General features: G+C 40.3%; 1 protein-coding gene across 1 annotated transcript in view; it reads right to left on the bottom strand.

Moving 5' to 3' along the window:
• adgra1b (adhesion G protein-coupled receptor A1b) overlaps window positions 1-14,162 on the bottom strand; it is a 185,808-nt gene that overhangs the window by 69,382 nt on the left and 102,264 nt on the right. The gene's annotated exons all lie outside the window — the stretch shown is intronic.

Raw genomic sequence — 14,162 nt, 5'->3', positions numbered from 1 at the left:
AGAATTGGGGAGACATTCAAAAGGGCTGGTTTTTTTTGGGGGGGGAGGGTTTTGGCGGGGGGGCAGTAGCCAGTAGCATCCATGCGCTTGACTTCGAGGTGTCGCGGTTATTATTGTCCGGCCGGAAACGGCAGCCCAATTAAGGATGGTTTAGCAATTTTTTTGTCCGGGTGGAATTTGGGAGAAATTTGGGAGAATGGTGGCTCCAGGAGATTTTTGGGAGGGGCACTGAAATTCGGGATTCTTCCGGAAAAATGGGGAGGGTTGGCATGTATGGGGCTAACACATAGATGGATAACCATTCAATTTGATTTTCTATTCAGTTTTATTCATATGGTGCCAAATCACAACAGCAGGCCTAACTATATGCTTTATTGAAAAGGCTAATCTTAACCAGCGTCTCTGTCTTCTGAAAAGTTTCTAAAATAGAGCCAATCAGAATGTGGGACTTTTTCTCTATAAGTGAGATTGGAGACAAATTACAAAACAAAACTATGCAGTCCCAAATAAAAGAGAACACCTGGTCAGGCTATGACATTGCCCAGTTTCTGTATTCATGCTTTTTGGTAGGTTTTTGGTTTAGAGACAAACAAATAAACTCAGTTCAACAAACAGACAAAGTCTAAACTTGAATTATTTAGTTTTAATTTAAATATAATAGTTCATTATTGCTTTATATTTTAAATTAACATGATACAAAGCAGTAGTCAATTTTCAGTAGCTTGTCTTTATGCACACTTTGATTTTTGTTCACAGATGTTGTTTGCTATGCTGTACAAGCCTCTCAGTCTCGGTCACGCTGAAGAATCCAAAACACAACACTCTTAGCAAGGGTAGGAGGATTTATTGAAGCGCACTCGTGCCTCAGATGCACATCACTTTAATCGATCTGTTTAAGCATTACCATAGTCAGCTCACTTTGGGTGTTCAGACCCCCTCCCCATGCTGTAATCAATGACAGTCCATCCACTGTTCCATTCCCCCCCCACTCCTACATGATGCAGTGGAACCAAAGCAAATTGACTCATATATGTCTCAAGAAGCGGAGATGAAAGCTTCTGTTTCTCAATCAGGTCCACCATTTCAGCGAAAAGACCGACAGCAAATTCTCCAGCGCCATCTCATAGTAAGATGAGAAAAAGAAAGATGATTGGAGCTTAATTTGAGCAAACGAAATCCCCGGGGATCTGCACTCAATTCATCAGCCATTTAATGTGTTAAACAAGGCTAATAAGCTGGTGTCAGTAAGCTGCCTCTTTAGCACAACTGCAGAAAAATACGCCCTGATCCATGTTGTCATGGAAGTGGTGCTACGCAACTTGGAAACAATCATCCAGGGAATTGTCTCTGCCTACACAGTGCAGTTTAAAAACTTCATGTGATATTTTTTTTGGTGGGGTTGAGGCCTTTATGAAACTGCAAACAGGAAATTATAAGTGGGGGAGAGAAAAAAAGGCCAGTGGTTGAACTTAAAAAAGAAACATCTTAAACTCTACCCACAATACCTGATTTGAGTCCTGGTCTCTGAGCCAGCACAGTTCAAGGTGTCATCATATTTCTCCCACTTCCCCCAATAAGCCATTTTTTTTTTTTACAATTGTTGTTATGTCATATAACATGTAAGCATACTGAATAAACACAGGCAATCTTAACGGCGTATTCTCTACTACTTTAAAGGTTAACAGATCATATAACAAAATACTGCACAGTGTAGAAAACCCACCCAGGAGTCATTTATTTTGCTCTTGTTAGTGGACTGTTGGGAGTCTCAGTATATACTCAACACATAGTCTGATCAGTGCCATAGTCTGGTCTTGTAAGTCGTTAACAAATAAATGAGACACATTTTCTCCATGCGCACCCTTCATTTAAAAATAAATGCAACATTTTCCTTGTCATTGACCCAAGTCCACCATCACTATCTAAAATTAATGGCTGCACATAATAATGTCAATGTTAGAACTTTTACATTGTCACCCATAGCGCATTATTCAAATGGGCAGACTGATGATTTGGATGGAGCAGAGCTTACGTGAGCCAATCTAGCCACTGCCTACATCCATCAATCTACAGAGCCTCCACTTGGCCCAGATTAACATCAGACAAGAGGGCACACTTTGAAGATTCTGTTTAAAAAAGTGATTAGCTGGGAGCCAGCCATGCAGCCCAATGGGGACTTATTAGCCATCCCACTTAGTGTACACATTGACCACCGAGAGACAGGGAATGAGGACGGGAGGGGAAGAGAAGTCATTCATCACAGATATTTGTTTTCACCCTGATTAGGAAACAAGCAATGTAATGGTGTTAACAACCGGCTAACCTTTGTCTCATCGCCTTCTTTAACATATGTTTGAGAATGCAGCTCTTGGTCCAAGCTGCAGAGCCTCTAAAAAAGTCCAAGACAGAGATTTGAAGCAATTGCGTATGATTGATTTTTGTAGCTGTTCCACATTGGACAGCACACTAAATGATTTATAGCTCAGGTCTTCTTCTCAGAGGAAGTGGCAGTTCTTTAAAAGCTCCACACTCTGTCATAGCTAAAGTTAGCTGTGTGTATGCACCCACCCGTGTGTATGCATACAGTGATATCAAATTCTGACATTCACGACAAGTGAAACTTCTATCTTACAAAAGTCAAGAAGGAGATTTTTGAGAGCAATTTATTGGGAGAGGTCCTTGAACCCTGCAGGACCAACAGTAAACAACATAATGTATGCCTAGATGTACAGTGTGGCATTTCTGTGAAGAGGCACGACTCTTGCCTCTACTTTGCAAGTGCCAGGCTGAAGTAGGATCAGCTGTGGTAATGGTGGAGGGAGAGGAGGGGGACGAATAAGCTCATTGGTGCTGTTCCATTTGTCATGAGAGAGACACTATCTAGCTATTTGTCTGTGATCCTTTAACCTCAGGGTCACCGCCGCTGGCCATGTTTAACTCCATCAGACTAAGGAGCTTGCCACATGCCCCCAGCTACCATCGCCATGTCACAGCATCTAAGCTACATGGATCTCAGGGGTTGGAGCTAATTGGTCGCTTTTCAGGAAGCCTGTCTCCATTGGTCTCATCAGGAGAAGTTAGTACTATCATCAAGGTGTCATTACCCAGAGAGAATTGACCATTGTGGCAGTGATGAAGAGGAAGCAAAGATCTACTCCTTTCTTTGCCCTGAAATTCATTTAAAAAGCAATTTGACTTGCTGCTTAATGCTCCTCCCTTCAAGTCGCATTACTTTAAGAACTCATTTTCATGTCCTTGAAGAGTGGAAAAAACAATTCGTACTTTTCAGCAGCAACTGAAAAAATATGCAGGACACTTATATAGATTGTTTCCAAGATCACTATATTTATTTATTTATTTTGTTGCTTTTCAAATAAGTCAAGCATTATTCAAATTGGGTACTTTAGTTTGCAAAGCTTCATACAAAATCCATTAGTAGCTGTTCATCACTTTTATCGTTCACATTTTTCACTTTTTTTTTTTAGAAACAATAGCAAATAATTCAATGTTATTTTTTTCTTGAAAAAAATATTACTAAGATGTTCTCTCAAGGTGGTGATACTCAGTGAAACAGTCATCTAATTCTTTTTTTCTCTTCTCTGCAAAATTAATCTTTAACTTCCAAATTGTTTACAGCTTTTTGAAAATAAAGTATGTACATATATGTACATGTGTGTGTAGATATATATGTATGTATATGTATGTGTGTTTGTTACTTGTAGTTATTACTGCCTGTTACCTGTGGTAATGCAATTTATAATTTATATATTCTGTATTCAGTTATGAAGGCTCTAATTGTTGTTTGCGAGCTGCCGTTTAGATGCTTGTATGTGCCCGGGGCTGTTGATGGGTCTGTATGCAATGATGGGCGTAGCTGCGGGAAGTTTATTGTTTTTTTTGTTGATGAGTGAGTATAAGGGTGGGATTTAATAATAATAATGTTCAATATAGGTATTTGTTGTGCCTGAAAATGAACAAATAAATGAATGAATGAATGAATGAATGAATGAATGAATGAATGAATGAAAATTCTCTCTGTTTGTTTTCTTCAAGTTATTCTTGGATTTTTTAAATTTTACCATGTGTGTCGTTTTTGTTATTCCCTAACACGTAATAATCCAAATCAATGCAATGTAGGTGCACAGCTAGAAAGACTCTTAATCCTTACACACGTGAAGTAGAATCTGAGTCAAGGGACAGTTTAGTTTCATCAGATGCAAATCAGACACGGAGCAAAATGTGCAGATGGTACATTGGTTCTGTCTCATCCACTCAGTATAGGAAGGCTGCTAGTGAAATGATGAAAAAAAACAGCTGACTGAGATGTTGGCGGTGACTGTGACACCTCCCTCCACCAAGCTCCTGAAAAAAGTGAGCTGCAAACCTGCAGCCTCCAGGGGGCTTTGTATAAGAATGGATGCTCGACGGTGGCTAGCACCAGCCAGACGTTAGTTCCACTCCAGGGATGGACCTGCCTTTCCATGTCAGTGTAAATGTAATTTTCACTCAGCTAAAGCACCTCAGGTACCCTCTCGCCTCACATCCAGGATTAAGTAGTGAGAGCGAGAGTCAGGAAGAAAAAAGACAGACAGCAACATGTGATGTGAGAAATGAAAGCAATGTGTGGCAACCTTTGCGATATGCTTTCGTGCATGCGGAGTGTGCAGTCATGCGTGTGTGCATATCGTCAGGTGCTGTGGCACCTGCAGTTTGTCCCATTTTTACTCCATTAAACTGCCATTCATCCGCACAATGCATGAAGCACTGGGCGATCAAATCTAATTCCGCATGGCCAATATTTTGAGGTTAAGATCTCAAAATCCATTTAACCACAGAACCAATAGGAAGTTCAGAGAAGACTTAAATATCTGCATGTATTTTACTGTGTAAAATACTTTTTACTCTGTAAAATACCAAAAATAAAGTACAGTAGCATACTCTTATTTATTTAAATAACTAAAATTTACATTTAAAAATGACATGTATAGACATGCATGCAGTCTTAAGAGATATACTGAAGTTTTAGCTGAGGGCTGTCTGGTTTTGTGTGATATCCAGAGCTCTCTTTTTTTTATCGGAACCCACGTATAGCAGCTCAGCTAACAGTCTGGAGATTGTGCGATAGACAATGGACAACTCTATCAGCTATCAGCTCAAGTTTATAGTTTATACTGGCACATAGTTTATACTGGCACACCAGATGGCGAGTATTTGTGTTTTTATTGTAAAACATAAAAATAATGCACAAAAGGATTTATTATTATTGTATTGTTGACACGATGTAGCAATAACTGCAGCTATTCCACAGCTCCACAGCCAAACAACAAACTAACCTTCCATGTAGTCCTCTGTCCTCAGTCCCAGGGCAGGGGAAAGAAAGAGGAGTATACAGGATTACACACAACTGACTTGTCATGTCATCCCAAACACAATCGACCTTTGTTGGCTCCCCGTGGGAGGCTCCAGCCTAGGTTTCTATCTGCAAGACTTAACCTAACACACACTGCCATCCATCTCTTTCCTCAAGGCCACAATGTATCACATCTGCCTTCTCATTTACAACTAAAGCTCCTTCCAAAGCTGCCAATCCAGGCCAAAGTACACTCCTGGGGCTGCAGGATCCAGATAAATGCCCCAAACAGTTCAGCATAAACAGGTGCTGTCAATCAATGAGATTCTTGTCAGTGCACAACTAGGTAAGATGATTCGCCGTGCATACAAGCCAGAGGCTCCTGAGCAGGTTCAGAAAGTCACCTGACATCAGGCAATATTTTTCCAGTGATATAATGATTTAGTAATCACAGCTTTTAATGCTTTTAAAAAATTTGACGTTTTCCAGCAATAGTCATTCAACACTTCATGGTACTTTAAGCTAATGGGCTAGTCCTAGAAAATGTTTCCTCCCTACCTATCACTTCTGCTAACACCTTTTCAGAACAGCATTAACTTGCTGCAAACAGCACACAGCTTACTAACTTCATATGTCAAAATGGTAGTATTTTCTCATTTAGACATAAATCAATTTTACCTTTTACGTTTTCCTGCCACTTCATGTTGCGTACATATGAAATTCACAGAATGAGCCATGGTACCTTCGCAATATCATCTACTACCTAACTATAAAGATTACAGAAGCTACTTCCTACACCCTAAGAGACATTCAAAACAATCAGTGAGTAATGAAATAAAGGAGCCAGGAGCACCAGGAGCAGCTGAGTCGCAGTGTTGCTGTCTGATGCTCCAGGTTATTACACCAAGAAAAAAGACTTCAACAAATAGCAGGAAGCAACAAAGTCTCGATTAACAATAAACTTTTTGTCAAAGATTGTAATCATTACTGGTGAGTCTTGTCAGTCTGACTTGTCACTGGGTCAGACTGCTGTAAAGTTGTGGCTTATAAACATTTAATCGATAAAAGAGAGAGAATTATAATGCAAATGAGAAAAAAAGATTAAGCATACATGGAAAAAAACGGGACTCTGGGTGCTGAAGGGAGGCAAACTGTGCGTATCTCTCTGTGATGATATGTGATGATATTTCTGATAAATAGACATCAAGAAAACTTCTTATATGACAAAAGAAGCTTCAGTTAGTTCTAAAGAAAGAGAACTGTGTAATGAGCTAGCCTCACTACGGAAGAAATTAGCTGTGTTAACTTAGCATAAGTTTTTTTTGGTTTTGTTTGTTTATTTTGTTATTTTATTTATTTACTTTTGTTTCTTTTCAATTTGTTTTGTTGGTATTGATGTTGCTTTTGTTAAGTTGTTGTATATTATGTGATTGTACTATAAACAAATATGTCAGTTGTTTTCAGAGCAGCTGCTCACGGGGTATTTGCTGTAATTTCCCACCTGTCAAGATTGTGTTTTGGATATTGACTGAAATTTATTGCCTGCAGCTAAAAGGTTTCTTTGTTCTCACCTGAAGTCTGCAGGCATATTTTGTCAGATTAGAAGTAGAACAGAAGTCCAACAGGAATAAGACATGGAGTACTGCAAAATCCTGCAGTTTTGTATGACAGTAAACACCCCTGACATTAAAGCATTTGCTTATTAATAGATTAAAAGAAGAGTCTCATTTTATATTGGGAAACAGGTCTGTACCAGATCTTTGAACAGAGACCGTGAGCATCACTAAAACAACCAGGACTCACAGCTTACAGATTTTAAAAATAAAGGCTGTATAAGGTGTTTTTGTAGGTAATTTAAAATGTAGAATACAATAGAATAGAATTGAAATATCCTTTATTGTCCTTTGTTGGGAAATTCACGTAATCCAGCAGCAAAGTGACAGACAAATGGCAAATTCAGATTCACACAAACGTAAATATAAATATAAATATAAATTTTAAACAAAAGGAAATAAGAAACATCATGTTACAAGGAAACAGCGCCTTACTAGTTTTAGGATCCAGGAATAGTTTTTTAAAACTACTTTAATTCATTTTGAAAGTTCGGATTCATTTGCTTCATTGCACATAGTTCATATCACAATAAGAAAATCTAAATCTAGACACATAAATATGGACCCCTCACAGGGAATTCAGCCCTGCCCCAAATGTGACCCCATTTAATGGGCTAAAACTCATTTAATGGGCTAAAGCTCATTAAATGGGGTCTGCCCATTAATTGACCCATATAAAAATGGGGAAATTCAGTGATGCCACACCACCGCCTAGTGATGATAACCAAACTAACTCCCGCAGTTGGAGTGTGAGAAGAGCTGCCTTGAAAATCCCATTCAAATAAGTACTGAATAAGGAAATCTATGAGAAGGACCGGACTGAATAAAAATGAGGGCATTAGGATAAAAATAGAACAAAGATACTTTTTGGAGGACAGATTTTTCAAAGCAGAGTAAACTGAACCTCTGTAAGGAAGGCCAACAAAGAGAAAAAGACATAAACCTCTTTTTCATATCATATATAAAAGTTTGCTTTCACCAGTTCATTTGCAAAGCAGTGTCAGAGTTATCACTACCACTAAGGACACACCTCCCACTCTGGGGTTTGTATAGGCGTTTGTGAGTTATTATGTTAATCGTGTGTTTACTGTTGTGGTGCGACAGCAGAATTAAATGTTTTCCTCTGCTACATTATTCATGGGCTAAAGGAGAGCCTTGGCTCCATGTTTGGCACTGGCTTGGGTTGTTTTGTTTAGCATCCCTTGTTACACAGGCCCTATCCACCCTACTTCTCACATTATGAATTCTTAATCGATGGCCGCACTCACTCACAGCCCAAATCTTGCTGGCTCTTCTCCCACGCCGCAGGCCCGAGGAGCTGGAAACAAGTTCAGGTGGATCTCGTCTTTGTCCTCACGCTCTGTTTACAAGAACGCAACGCCGATTAACGGAGATAATCAGATAACAGCTTTTAATGAATAAATTATGATTGGCTGGATCAGGAAGCACTAGGTTTTTGCCCAGGAGGCAAAAAAGGATTTAAAATGAATGCTTAAACAATAAGTTGAAAATGTGCTCATGTGATACAACTGAGATACAGTCTGAGTACCTTTGTCTTCCAAATCTGTTGCCCAGCTTTTTTCTTTAAATGTGATTCATATTCATGCTGTGCGCTGACATATATCCAATCACTATGAAGCGGGGATTTGACCATTTCTTTTTTATCAAGGTCACTCAGGTGCAGTAAAACAATGAGAAAGTGAAGTCACTTACTTAATATGAAATCATTCATCAGAGTGGCATGGGACTCACCAATATCAATAAGTTCACAGTAAAAGATAGATGGGACCTAAGTTGAAAATCAATGCTCCAACAAGTTAAAGTCACATCATTTGAAGCCATTTCTCTTAACCTACAACCCATATGGCGTGCGGATAGCAGCACTGCCAAAAATAACATCAAGAGTCCATATTTAGAGTGTTATTGGAGTGCACTTTTACACACATGAGGTGTGGACAGAGGCCACTGGAGTGGTGAAAAAGAGATTGTAGTTGGTGGGATGGCTGGGTGGGTGGCTAGGTAGGCAGTGGTGGGAAAAACTGATTTTTATTGAACCATTAAATCCCCAGTGCCAAATGTAATTTCAGGTTTTTGTTGCTTTGCCACCATTAGCTGCTAACAACCCAGTCGCTCCGGGCGATGTCCTGATAAAAATAGAGTGAAGAGACAAGGGCAAATCTGAACAACAGCATACTCAATCTAGGCAGTTAGGGTGTCGTTAGCGTTAGCCCGTCTGATTCCTTAACGTCAAGGCAAATGGACACGTCACTCAGGAAGCTTCTAAATCTCATCAGAGAGGAGACACAGGTGGGGAGCGAGAGCCAAACAGTGCAGAGATGAAGCAGCATAATAGACAGAGAGGGAGCGATAGGGACACATAGAGTCTTGATGAGAGCGGGCAGGTGCGTGTTTGTTTGGGATTGTGGGTTTGTGCATGTGAGACCATGCATGTGTAAAGTATAAGTGCACATTGCACGACAAGGGACAGGCCACATCACCATAAAATGTAATCTATTAAAGCTTATCCCAGACAAGATCGCTACATCTAAATTCATCTCAGTCTGTCAGGCCCTCTTCTATTCCCAAAGCTGCTGCATCATAATGGGATGTGACAGGAGATGTCCTAAGGAATGAGGAAATAAGAGCTCTCCATGTCACATAGCTGTGTCATTTTCATATAGTCTGTTGCCCCATAAAGACACAAAACAACATGTAGAGAATTAAAATACTGCATTATGGACTTTTTTAATCATTACATAAAGCCTTGCATCTCTATCTCTATCCTAGTCTCAGTGGAGCATGGCATTATTTCTTTCCGGATTTAAGCCTGTGCATCAGAGTTTATAGAATTTATATAGTTATTCCACCTCCCATAATTTCCATAATTTGCTATCTGTGTGTGGATCAAGAGTCTCTTCTCTTAGGCCTCAGACACACAGCAACAGTAGTTGCTTGAGGTTTTTCACTGTTGCTACGTAGGTGAAATTGGACACAAAGAGTGTGCTGCACTGTCCTTGTGAATTCGTTGATTACTAAAGGATTGCTGCAGTTGCCTATAGTTTGCGAGGAAGATGCAGACATCTCTGCAAATGGTCACCAGCTGCTGGCCGAGAGGCAGTGAAGGTGTGAAGAGTGCAACGCAAACAGGAAATAATAAACATCCTAGTAAAGATTGTGCCTTACTGATTGTTAAACATTGAAAAAGCTGCAACTTTTACTGTTTCTCATAGCAACCAACTTCACCTATCAACTGGTAGCAACTTCCAGTAATCACTTGCCAACCTGTCAACAAATACACTTTCTACCCCAACAACCATGGTTTCCAGGGGTCACCCATCAGTCCCTTATCCTGTGTGACTGGGACAGTAAGATAAAAGTCAGTGGCAGTGATGAAACATTGCCAGTTTGTCAGCGACATTTTTGAGGTAGGTTGGCAAACGTGTCGACCATATGAACGTTGGATGCGCATGATAATGAAAAGAGTAAGAGATACTTTACTGAACGTTTTAACTGCTTAAATGTATAAATCACAGAATAACTGACCCTCTAATCTAGCTGGGTAGCCTCTAAAATAATAATTCACTGATGTCCGGTACATATTCACAGTATTAGTTTACTTAGATTATTTGGTAGTGTTGAAATGTTGACAGCTAATGAGATTTGCCAGTGTGCTGTGTTTGAGTAGTGAGCCATGACCGACACACGCTCTGTTTCCAGATAAGGAATGGCCAGAGAAAAAGATAAACAAGCGCCACCCATCGTATTCCACACAACACAAAGTCAAAGCATTGTTTCAACCCTCCAGTTATGCTGAAGTTTAATTAAGCGTGGTTACAGCTGCTGGTCTCGTAAAGGTGAACAGAATATTGACAACCACCCCCCAAACCAAAGAAATGCTGCTGAACAATGTGAGTGAAGACGGAAAGGGTGTGCCTCCACACTAACATACACAACACCCAAAAGACGTACTCCAGTAGGTAAAGCTCACACCATTGGCTGACACTCACCTTCTTCCATCTCCACTGATATCTGCTGCATAGTCAAAGGAAAATTAAAGCTCTAGAGACGACAACAAGATAAGGAGCCAGCTCATGAGGAATTAAGAAATGTTTACTGAAATATATGACAAAAAGATGCCAAAGTGTGAAGATTAGTATAAGTACAGGGTGGGCTATTTATATGGATACACCGTAATAACATGGGAATGGTTGGTGATATTAAAGTCCTGTTTGTGGCACATTAGTATATGTGAGGGGGCAAACTCCTCAAGATGGGTGGTGACCATGGTGGCCATTTAGAAGTCGGCCATCTTGGATACAACTTTTGTTTTTTCAATAGGAAGAGGGCCATGTGACACATCAAACTTATAGGTAATGTCACAAGAAAAACAATGGTGTGCTTTGTTTCAACATAACTTTATTCTTTCATGAGTTATTTACAAGTTTCTGACCACTTATAAAATGTGTTCAATGCGCTGCCCATTGTGTTGGATTGTCAATGCAACCCTCTTCTCCCACTCTTCACACACTGATAGCAACACTGCAGGAGAAATGCCAGCACAGGCATCCAGTCTCCATAGTTTCAGGTGCTGCACATCTCGTATCTTCACACCATAGACAATTGCCTTCAGATGTCCCCAAAGATAAAAGTCTAAGGGGGTCAAATCGGGAGACCTTGGGGGACATTCAACTGGCCCACGACGACCAATCCACTTTCCAGGAAACTGTTCATCTAGGAATGCTCAGACCTGGCACCCATAATGTGGTGGTGCACCATCTTGCTGGAAAAACTCAGGTAACGTGCCAGCTTCAGTGCACAAAGAGGGAAACACATCATCATGTAGCAATTTCAAATATCCAGTGGCCTTGAGGTTTCCATTGATGAAGAATGGACCCACTATCGTTGTGCCCCATATACCACACCAAACCATCACTTTTGTTGTTCCAACAGTCTTGGAGGGATCCATCCAATGTGGGTTAGTGTCAGACCAATAGCGGTGATTTTGTTTGTTAACTTCACCATTCACATAAAAGTTTGCCTCATCACTGAACAAAATCGTCTGTGTGAACTGAGGGTCCTGTTCCAATTTTTGTTTTGCCCATTCTGCAAATTCTGTGCGCCGATCTGGGTCATCCTCGGTGAGATGCTGCAGTAGCTGGAGTTTGTAAGGGTGCCGTTTGTGAGTAGCTAATATCCGCCGAAGGGATGATCGAATAATGCCACTCTCTAGTGACATGCGGCGAGTGCTACGCTGTGAGCTTTCTTGCATCCACATTTTGGCAAATCCAACACTGAACCAGTTTCACGAAACTTAGCAAGCAGTTTGCTAACTGTAGCATGGGAGATGGGTGGTCTCGTAGGGTGTCTTGCATTGAAATCTGCTGCAATGACCCGGTTACTGCGTTCACCAGATATCAACACAATTTTGATCCGCTCCTCACGTGTTAACCTCTTCGACATGTCAATGGCTGTGAACAAAGAGAAACTTGTAAATAACTCATGAAAGAATAAAGTTATGTTGAAACAAAGCACACCATTGTTTTTCTTGTGACATTACCTATAAGTTTAATGTGTCACATGGCCCTCTGCCTATTGAAAAAACAAAAGTTGTATCCAAGATGGCCGACTTCTAAATGGCCACCATGGTCACCACCCATCTTGAGGAGTTTGCCCCCTCACATATACTAATGTGCCACAAACAGGACTTTAATATCACCAACCATTCCCATTTTATTACGGTGTAACCACATAAATAGGCCACCCTGTAGTGTAAAGAAATGCATGGGCATATATGAGCTATAAATAAATGGAGCTATAGCAAATAAATGGAATATTTGGTGTGTGCCTGTAGGACTAAAGTGACCCTGCAAAACACTGACCAGGTGTACTGCATTATAGCCAGTCCAGCTCCACACAAAGTGCCCACGCTGTCACAGTGGTGAGAGCCTGTGGCTATCACAACCCTGTTTCATCAAGTTAAAAAGTCCAAACACTGCCATCCTGAGCTACCATCCTTCGTTTGGTAAACTAGCCTTACAGGACTTTGCTCTGAGAGCAAAGGGACTTTTGAACCAGTGTTTGGTGTTTCCAAAGACAAAAAGCAGGTCAAGGCAGGAACTGTTGCTCTTCCCTCTGGAAGATGGTAAACTGGTGCTATAGAGTTTGCACATGGTTACTAGAAAGACTCATGTAGGCCGTGGTATTTAAAGCATGACTGTCCTGTATTAAGTGCCCCAAAGTGTAAGAAAGAAACAATCAGCATTACTCCATCACAAGCCAGACGGGATCCACAGAGTCAGTGCTGCTGATGCCAAATCTGCAGCGTGAGTGCAGTTCGATATTCATCTGAGCGGGATACATTTTCCAGCCTTCAGCTTTTGGTAAGTGTGCACTCTTTGAACCCGCTTTTCCTGCCTAACAGTGAAAACTAAAATGCTTGCAGATGAGAGCTGGACTCTGGTCCCCTGGTTGAAATTTGAGTGTTTTTGCTTCCTAACATGGACTTTTTTGGGCTGTTTTAAGTCAGCTCTATTAGATGTGATTCCAATAATGCCTACATGGGTTGTTTCATGCTCTGTGGTAGAATCAAAGTTAAGTTAGTTAATTAGGTCACATTTTTATCACACAACTCAGTGGCAGTTCATCAGCAGAACTGCTACTCGCTAAGTTTTTCTTTGTTTTATTTATTTTTTGTTTATTATTCCATGTAAACCATAGAGACTGTAACGGTGAAGGCAATCAGCAGTTTTAGAAATCATCAAACAAGCCTGTCTAATAATCATGATGCAGTCAGTGATGCTAAAATCAGTTATATGTAAGGTGAAAATTGACTTTATTTCTGCATTTTTTTGTCAATGTGTGGCTGATTGGTTAACTACATTAATAAGGAGGTGTAAATGTTTTCCTAAAAGAATATGTGTAAACAAAAAAAATGTATGCAATCTCTAAATAAGTGAAATTTACATGTGGAAAATTACCTCTCTATTTATCCAGATCTCATCAAATGTTCTCCAAAACTCCAAAATACAACTGCAAAGAAATGTCTAAAAGTGCAGTAGGCAGCAGCCACTTGCTTTTTTCCTGTCTGTTTCTCTTATCCTCAATCCCTCACTGCTCACCTTCTACCCTTCCTATCACCGTCTTTCAATGCATCCCACTCAGTCAATCTGCCAGGCAGCTATTGCCTTGAAACAATGCAC

The sequence above is a fragment of the Astatotilapia calliptera genome, chromosome 13 (assembly GCF_964374335.1).
Source record: "Astatotilapia calliptera chromosome 13, fAstCal68.1, whole genome shotgun sequence".
NCBI lineage: Eukaryota > Metazoa > Chordata > Actinopteri > Cichliformes > Cichlidae > Astatotilapia > Astatotilapia calliptera.
This window is presented reverse-complemented; position numbering and strand designations above follow the sequence as displayed.